This window comes from Notamacropus eugenii, chromosome 4 (assembly GCF_028372415.1).
Source record: "Notamacropus eugenii isolate mMacEug1 chromosome 4, mMacEug1.pri_v2, whole genome shotgun sequence".
Lineage (NCBI taxonomy): Eukaryota > Metazoa > Chordata > Mammalia > Diprotodontia > Macropodidae > Notamacropus > Notamacropus eugenii.
Window position 1 is genome coordinate 24,594,592 of NC_092875.1, and position 9,363 is coordinate 24,603,954.

Genomic DNA, 9,363 nt, shown 5'->3' on the forward strand with positions numbered 1-9,363 from the left:
GGCGTGGCCGGCTCCGGGCGCCAGCCCAACCGCGAGGCGCGAGAAGGAACGCACAGGGAGGGGAGTTCGGTTGGAGCGGTTGGGGAGGGGATGCGGAAGTGGCGGCCGGGGCGCCCTCCGCGGAGAGCCCCGCCGCCCAATGGAAGAAAGGGAGAGGGGGGGGGCACGCGGACACGTCGCCGGCACTTCCGGTTGCCTTCCTTTTCCCCCCCTTCCATAACCCCCTCACCCCGGATGCCGACGACAACGCTCCGGGCCTCCCACCTCCAGGGACGTCAGCCTCCCAAGGGGACGTGACTGGGGGCCCGGCCGACGCGGGAGTTTCCCGGCATGGGCCAAACGGGCCACCGTTCCTCTCCTCGAAGAAACTACCTCAGGTGGCATCTTTCCCCGCACCCCCTGAGGGCCAGGAGCCCGGCTGGGGAGGGGGAGCCGGGGCTCCCAGTTCCCGCCCACGGCCCGGCGCGTAGTGGGAGCCGATTAAGCGCAGGTGGCGGGAATGAATGAAAGGGGGCGGGCACGAGGGCGCTCGGAGCATCCGGTCCTCTCGAGGGCGGGAGCGTGGATTGGTACCGGCTGACAGCCGCCCAATCAGAGAGGTCCAGCGCGGCGGAAACGCGTGGCTGGGCGAAGGAGGGAGAGAGGGCGGCCCGGCCACTTCGTCGCCCTGGTAACAGGTCCCACCTCCCCGCGCCACTCCCCCCTCCTTCCTCCCGAGGGGCGGGGCGGGGCGGAGTCAGTTTCCCCAAAGGAGGCTGCTGGGGGTAGAAGGATCAGAGGCTCCGGGCGCCTTCCGGAGCCGACCTCGCTCCTCCCCCCCCTTCGCCGCTCCTGCTCCCGGGAGGCCGCGGATGGGGCCGAAGTCACGTGAGCGAAGCTCCCTGGGCTTGTGTGACCTTGGGCAAGCGGCTGCACCTCCCTGGGCCAAGTGAAGGTGGGGGCTCCCAGCCTGGGCGCACGCTCCGGGCTGAGGTCAAGGTCAAGGCCGCGCGCATTTATTAAGCGCCGCCTGTGTGCGCCACTGCCCTTGTGCGCTGCGGTTACAAAGAGGGGATAAGTACGTCCAGCTCCTGGTCGGATGGGGAGAGAACGCCCAGGCCGCTGTGTGTTCTAGGTCACCTCCCCCCAGCCCTGGGGGCCCTGTTCTAGGTCACCTCTCAGCCCTGGCAGCTGTGTGCAGGCCTGAGACTGGAGGTGGTGCCCTGGCATGTCCTGTTCTAGGTCACCCGGTGGCCCTGTTCTAGGTCACCTCCCAGCCCTGGCAGCTGTGTGCAGGCCTGAGACTGGAGGTGGTGCCCTGGCATGTCCTGTTCTAGGTCACCTCCCAGCCCTGGCATGCCCTGTTCTAGGTCACCTCCCAGTTCTGACTTCTCTGTCTAGGTCACCTTCTAGCTCAGACATTCCACGTGCTAAGCTCCCTCCTGCCTCAAATAATCTCTTGTTTTTAAGACGCCTCCCAGCTCAGATGATCCTTGTTCTCAGCCCCCTCCCAGCTCTGACATTCCCTGTTCTAGGTTACCCTCTCAGCTCTGACATTCCACATTCTAAGATTCGTCTCCACCTGGAAGTCTTAACTCTGACATTTCTTGTTCTAAAGACACTTTAAATCAGTCCTTAAGAATCTAAGTGTCTGCTACCTTCCAGACGCTGTACTAGCCCCTAGGGATGCACAGAGTTATTAACATCTAGGCAGTAAATAGAATTCTGGGCCTGGAGTCAGGGAGACCCAAGTTCAAATTTTACCTTACCGTTTACCTTCAGACACTAGCTCTGCGACCCTGGGCAAGTCACACAACCGTGTTTGCCTCAGTTTCCTCATCTGTCAGATGAGCTGGAGAAGGACATGACAAACCTCCCCAGTATCTCTGCCACGAAAACCCCCAGTGGGATCAAGAAGAGTCAGACCAGACTCCACCAGGACACCCATGGTTTGCAGGGCACTTGTGAATTATCTCATTTGCTCTCACAACAATCCAGTGAGGAAGAAACTACTATTATCCCCATTTTATAAGATGAAGAAGTTGTGGTTAAGTGACTTGCCTAGGGTGACGAAGCTAGTAATCCGCTGAAGCAAAAATAGAAGCCAGGTTTTCATGGTTGAGTTCAGTGCCTCCTTACGTGAAAGACTGTCCCCAAGGGATACACTGTGTTCACAGATCAGGAAACACAGGAATATCTCAAATAAATGCAGAGTGATTTTTTTGAAGGGGGAGTTCACTAGCCCCGGGGGAGTGGGGGGCACCAGGAAAGGCCTCCAGAAAGAGCCAGCATTTGAACTAAGTCTTAAGGTGAAGCTTCTTTACCTTGCCTGTGTCCTGGACCCCTCTGGCACTCTAGTGAAGCCCACGGACCCTCTCTCAGCTTGATGTTTTTTAAATGACTAAGGTTTTCCTTGTTTGCCTTTCTTTGTATCCCCAGTTGGCATGCAGTAGGTGCTTAATATATGGTAGCTAACCGACTGACAAAATGCATAGGATTACAGAGGAGGCCAATTTTGTTGAAATAGTTATCAAAAAAAATTTTTTCTTAAATGAGCCTTGCTTTGAAGGGAGCTGGGAGGCTTCAACCAGTCAAGGTAAATGGAAGAAGGGAGAACATTCTTTTTAAAGGCCTGAGTTCTTGAGATGGAACATCCTGAATGGGGAGCCCAAGTAGGTGTATTTGGCTGCAGAGAGGGAGTAGTTCGGAATCAGGCTGCCCAGGGAGGCAGAAACAGTCATGCTGGTAATCATTGGCCAACAGAACAGTTCTTGACAGCCAGTCCTAAAGGTTCTTTCTTTCCACACCAGTATTCTGTGGTGCTTCTCACTTTATTGTAGAATGCTGGAAGAACTCAGAACCATAGGTTTAGAGCTGTGAGGAACCTTTACAATGCATATTACCCCTTGTACAGATATGGAAACTGAGTCAGAGAAAGTTGAAATTACTTGTCCAAGGTCACACAGCAAGGAAGTGGTTGGGATTCAAACCCAGTCCTCTAGCTCCAAATTCTGGACTCTTCATTGTTTCCCTCTGCCTCTGTGGCCCCATCTGGTTCTAGCCATACTGGCCAGCAACACTCCACACGCTTCTCCTCACCTCACTTGGCTAGCCCCCACTCCACTGCTACTCATCCTTCACCCTCAAATGCACTGGGATAACAGGAACTTCTCACATTTTTATGATGTTAAGACAGGCTTCCTGTCTTTGTAGGTACATCTAGATGACTCACCAAATAGAACACTGAGCCTGCAGTCAGAAAAACCTAAGTTCAAATCCGGCCTGAGACATTTAATAATAGCTATGTGACCTTGGACAAGTCACTTGACCTCTGTTTGCCCTAATCCACTAGAGAAGAAAATGGCAAATCACTTCTGTATCTCTGTCAAGAAAACTCCATTGACAGTGTGGCCCATGGGGCCATGAAGAGTTAGACACAATGGAACAGTAACCCCTGGCTTAGTGGTGACTAATATCAGACTTGGGGTTAGGAAAAACCGGGTTTGAATCCCACCTCTGACACCTGCTATCTTTGTAACTCCTGGGCTTCTTAAACTTTTAGCAGCTCCTTGGGACTTAGCTGCTAAATCATAGATCCGAGTGGATAGAAGGAAATCCCCAAGCTAAGGTGTCACTGATCCCATTAAGTGATTTTAATAGCTTAAAACTGTATTAAGACTTGTACAACACCCTGGAGAGATGGGGGGTGGGGGTGGGAGGGAGAGAGAGAAAAGAAAGGACAGAAAGAGACAGAGGGAGAGACAGGAGAGAGGGAGACGGAGAGAGAGAAACAGAGGGAAAGAAAGAGGGAAGGAGAATCGCACCCTGTCTATCTCTGTACACAGACATTCACTCAGTATAGATATATTCCCGTGTATTTCTATAGAAGAGAGAGACGGACTGTTTTTTTATAATCTCCTGGAGGGCAGGAACTGTCTGCTTTTGTATTTTTGGTCCCACTGTTTAGAATAGTCCATAGTACGTGGTATGCTTAATTGGCACTTACTCAGTCATAAGTGATCTTTGACAAGTCTGAGAATCAGTTTCTTTCCTCTTTTATAAAATACGGATAATGTTCCCAGAACAATTAAGAGGAAAGTTCTCTCTAAGCCTTACATGTGACCAAAAGCAGTTATCGTCTTCATCTCCCTGCTGGGGTAGGAGTAGTGGGGGAGGGGCACCCCAGAGTGGGGAATGAGGATTCGTGGTCCCCCCGAAGACCTGCCCTTGAAGTTTCCAATCTGGCTCCTCCTCCTCCTAAATGCGCTCCTTGTTTGCTCCTCCACCCCGACCTGCTCGCCTGCCAGCTGCCTCAGGAACCTTTTCAGAGTCATAAACAACAGAATGTCAGAACTGGCCTCGGCCATAAGAGCAGGAAGGGCCCTTAGAATGGAGAAGGTCAGCCAGGACTTTCCAATCCAAAAAGGAACTCAGCCTCCCATCAAAACCCACCCCATCTCCCAAACTTCCTTGTTCCTACTGAGGATTCTGACAGCCAACTTCACAGCCCTGGAGTCTTCCTGGGGGCTTTACACTCGGTCACCTCTCCCATCCACTCAGTTACCAAATCTGGTCAAGTTCATGTCCATCACACGCCTTGGTTCAGGTCCTTAACCGTCACCTGAATACTCTCCAAACTGATCTCTGTGCCTCCAGCCTCTCTCCTCTCCGTTCCAAGCAGCTGCTAATTCAAAATCCTAAACAATTCCTATAATTTGTAGTCCTAAAAAATAAAATTGAAGTTAAATACGCCTGTTGTACACTCGGAAGTCAGAAGATCCTCCCTCCCACCTTGTTCCCTTTGACTGGAGGTCGGTAAATAAAGAGGCCTGGCTAGGAAATAAAAGCTTTAAGTAGCTACAGCTGATGGGCAAATGCCAGGTAGAAAGTAAGGCTTCATCAAAGTTCTTTTAACGGGTTTTACACAGCCTTAGGGCAACATTACCCAAAACAGAAGGAGCCCAGAGAGGGAGGCTTTCTCGGTTTGGAAAGTTGGGTGATAAGGACCGGAAGTCAGGTGCTTTGGGAATGAATTGTTAACCTTGGGGTCTTGAAGTTGCTAAAGATCAATTTTTGTTCCTCTTCCCTCCCCCCTCCCCCGACCACCCAGTTAATCTTATCAGATACACTGGCAGGAAATCTCTTAAGCTAATGGAGGTCTCCTTCTAGACAGAATCAGTGAGGCTCATCCTGTCGCTACCAGCCCAAGTTCTAGTTCTGTTTACACAACCTCTGTAGTTCTTTGACCTCTAAGCTTATTTTTTTTTTCTGGAGAGCAGAGATTTTTTTTCCCTAAACTCGCAGTCTCCTTCCTCCACATGTTCTACCACAGTCATTCCTCTGCTCAAAAGTCTACCTTGTCTCCCTATTGCCAGTAGAATAAAATACCAACTTCTCAGCTTGGTATCTAAAGCTCTTTGCCATCTGACTCCAGAATTTTTCTAGATTTCACATTGGCTCCCTCTCTCCCATGCCAAGTTTCAAACAAAATGACCAACTGTGCTTACAGTGCTTACTTTGATTTCCCTGGCTCTGGGGATTTCTATCTCCCTTCAGAACTCATTCTGGGGCCCTCATGAAGCCAGTCCTAATTCCACCTTTCCCATCCCTTGTTAGAGCTCTCCTCCAGCCCAAAATCAATGTATCATGTGTATGTATATACACATGTATGTATATAAACACACATATATACATATACATATGTGTATGTGTATATATGTATATATATAATATATGCAAGTATTTTTACTTCTCTGTGAAACATGTTGTTCCCCCTAAAAAAAAGAGGGCAAGCACTGGTTCATTTTTGTCTTTAAATTCCTGGGGCCTTGCACATAGTAAGACCATAATAAAAGATCGTTGGCCTGGAGTGAATTCAGAGGACTCTAAATAATCATGTAGTCTAACTTACATATATTTTACAGATGAGGAAACTGAAACTCAAAAGGAAAAGGTATTACCCTGAATATATTTTGCATGTATGCGTTATCTCACCCAGAATGGGAGCTCCTTGATGATGGGACCATTGGTTTTTTTAAATTTTCCTTGTATCTCTGATCCATAGCACAATGCCTCATATAGAATAGGTGCTTAATAAATGCTCATTGGTTGCCTGATTGATTGCCTAGACCTAGTTCAACTTTTTTGTTCAATCATGTCTGACTCTTCATGATCCCATTTGGGGTTTTCTTGGTAGAGATTTTTAGAATGTCATTTCCTTCTCCAGTTCATTTTACAGATGAAGAAACTGAGGCAAACAGGTAAAGTGACTTGCCCAAGGTCACACAGCTAGTAAGTGTCAGTGGCCAGATTTAAACTCAGGTCTTCTCAACTCCAGGCCCAAGGCACTGACCACTGAGCAACCTAACTGCCCCCAAGATCAATTTAACTGTTATGTGTTAAGTGTCTATTATGTGTAGGGCCAGGAGGAAGGGAGGCAGTGGGTGCAGTGGACAGAGAACCACAGTCACTCAAATAGTCAACAAGCATTTATTAAGCTCTTACTATGTACCAAGCACTATGCTAAGGCCAGGATCACAAAGAAAGGCAAAAGTAGGACTCCTGACCTCCAGGAGCTGCCATCATAATGGGAGAGATGGTAGGCAAATAGCTGTGGACATAGAAGATATAGACAGAGTCCAAGTGACACCATCTCAGACTCCATTGGAAGAAGGGGTTTGCTCATCAGCAGTTCCCCACACCAATGAAATCCTAAGTGTGGCTCCCCCCACCAAAAAAAAAGTGAAAGACTTTGGACTGGAAATGGTCTCCCACAAAGAGGGAGTCAACTTTCTACTGGGGAAATACCACCCTTACATCCAAACCTAAATGAAGGTAATTTGAGAGGGAAGAAAGAATCAACATCTCTGGGGATTGGGAAGTGGTTTCTGAGATGAGCTTTGAGGGAAACTGAAGCCAAGGAGATATAGAAGGGTATACCAGGCATGGGAAACAGCCAGCTGGGACGGGACCAGGACTAGGCCAACTAGGGCTCCAGATTCCCAAGTCAGGACCTTTGCCACATCACCTAAGGCCCTCCCATGTTTCCTTGGATCAACCCTTTTTAATGAAGAGATCAGGCAACCCCAAGGCCTGGTGTTTATTGTATCTCCATGTCCCCTCCTCCCAATGGTACACGGAATGTGAGCATGCTTATGGATATGCAAATTTAGAGTCATAGCTCCATTCCAAATGTTCATGTGATCTACTTGTGCCTGACCTGCAGTAGGACCTTCTGAGCTCCTCTTGGTCTGATCAGCCACAAGTGGACACACTGTACCTTGACCTGGACACAGTGATGTCATTTTGGTCTTCTTTGAGCATGAAGGACAACAACCAACCACATACACCCACAGTTTGCAGTGAATTTGTTGGGTATATTATGTGGTAGCTATCCTAATCCCAGGGAAAAACTGATCAGGAAAAGAAGAAAATAAATGGGTTATCTCTTCGGCAGATCAGTAAGAGTCAGGTAACCAGGAAACCAACCCTACCAATTGGGCTACGTGCTCTCCTTTGGCAGACTAGAGTGGGATGGGGATGAGGAATGGATGGAACCACATAGTCCCTTGTGTTCTCAAGGGATGGAGCCTGGCTGAGAGCCTCTAGCTCTAATTGAAGGAGGAGCAGGGGAAAGTGAAAACACTATTCCTTCATATCCCACATATTTGAGGAACTACCTCCCAATCTCTGAGTTCCCACTTTCTTCCTGTTTTGTTGTGATTATTATTGCCCCCACAAAAAGTGCTGCTATGAATAATTTGGTGTATATTACAGAATCATGCTGAGTCATCATATGTCTTGAGTTGAATGTCAAGAGCCATCGAGTCTAACCCATGGTCCACTAAAGGATGGGACCTTTCTGTCTCTGAACACCACAAGCATTTGGACATTTCTTTGTTTCACCTGTAGGGTGGAATCCCCTGCCTGCTGCAGCAAACAGGACAGGATTGGGTGAAGCAGACAATTTTTAGGGCAACTTTTCTAGTGTCTTTAAAAAGACTGCTCAGATACCCAAGGGGCTGCCAAATCCCACTGCTGCTTCAGTTCAGTGAGAAGATGACCCTATGGCCTAGGCAGAATGTGTCTACAGCTCTCAATGTATCCATACATGTTGCTTCATCCATTTGCCACAAGACGTTGAGGTATATAAAATGGTGTGGGTGATGTCTTTGAACTTGAGCACATATTGGATTTAAGTGAAACAGAGTTGCACAAAGCCATTGGCCTCACTCTCTCTTCTAGAGTCACCAAAGTCTAGTGGCAAGACCAAAGTTAAGACAATTGGTGATGACCCAGGATTCAATGGATGGTCTTGGTGTCTCCCATGTCTAACCAAGTTCTAAGCACTTCACAGTGTCTGCTTCAGCCACCTTCATGGCCATTGGAACAAATCATTCTCATCTGCCCATTCTACCAGGGGAAGTTTTTGTGTGCTAGGGGTAGATTTCTCCATAACTCACCAACAGGTTTCAGCATTGTTGATTACCTGGTTGAGCCTGTTTGCCAAGATGGTTTGCTGGGGTGTGGCTGCTGCACATGCTACAGCTTCTTGGAGCCACAGGTGAGAATTGAGCGACAGGTGAACACCAAAGATTCATGAGCAGCCCTGAAAAAGACTCAGCAGCCTTCACCCCAGAGGTACTACTCTTCCCTGGATACCTATACACCCTTCTTTTTACAGAGGAGGGAAGTGAGACCCAAGGATCTCCAGTGAGTGACCCACAGTCACATAGGCAAATGTCAAAGAGTAGATCATTCTTTACATTTTGCTGTACTTCCTCCAAATAAGAGACCTTGATATGATAATGCTTTAAGTAATAATGATATTGATAATAGTAGCCAATATTCATAGACCACGTTAAGGGTTACAAAATACATACCTATTTTCAATTGATCCTCACCATAAACCTGGGAGGTGCCCATTTTACAGATAAGGAGACTAAGTCTGAGAAAGGTCAAGTGACTTGCTCAGGATCACACATCTAGCATCTAAGGCAGGATTGGAACTCAGGTCTTCCTGTCCCCAAGCTTGATAATCTATTTACTTGGCATATATATGACCTTTAGGGATCCTTGCAATAAGTCTCATTGTGTGAGTATTAATCCATACTTTAGTAGGTACTATTCTCATTTTATAGGTGGAGAAGCAGAGGCTCAATGAGGTTGTGACTTGTCCCCACTTATAAAACTAAATATCAGAGCAGTATTTGAACCCAGGGCTATCTAATTCCAAGGTCAATGCCTCTCCTACTATAACATGGTGTCTATATGGTTGAGTTGTAACAAAAAACCAACCTCCATTCCTCAGTCTTGTCACTTTTTAGGGAAGGATGGAGGGGCTATCAGAGCCTTAGATTTGGAAGAGATTGAGCCTGACAAATT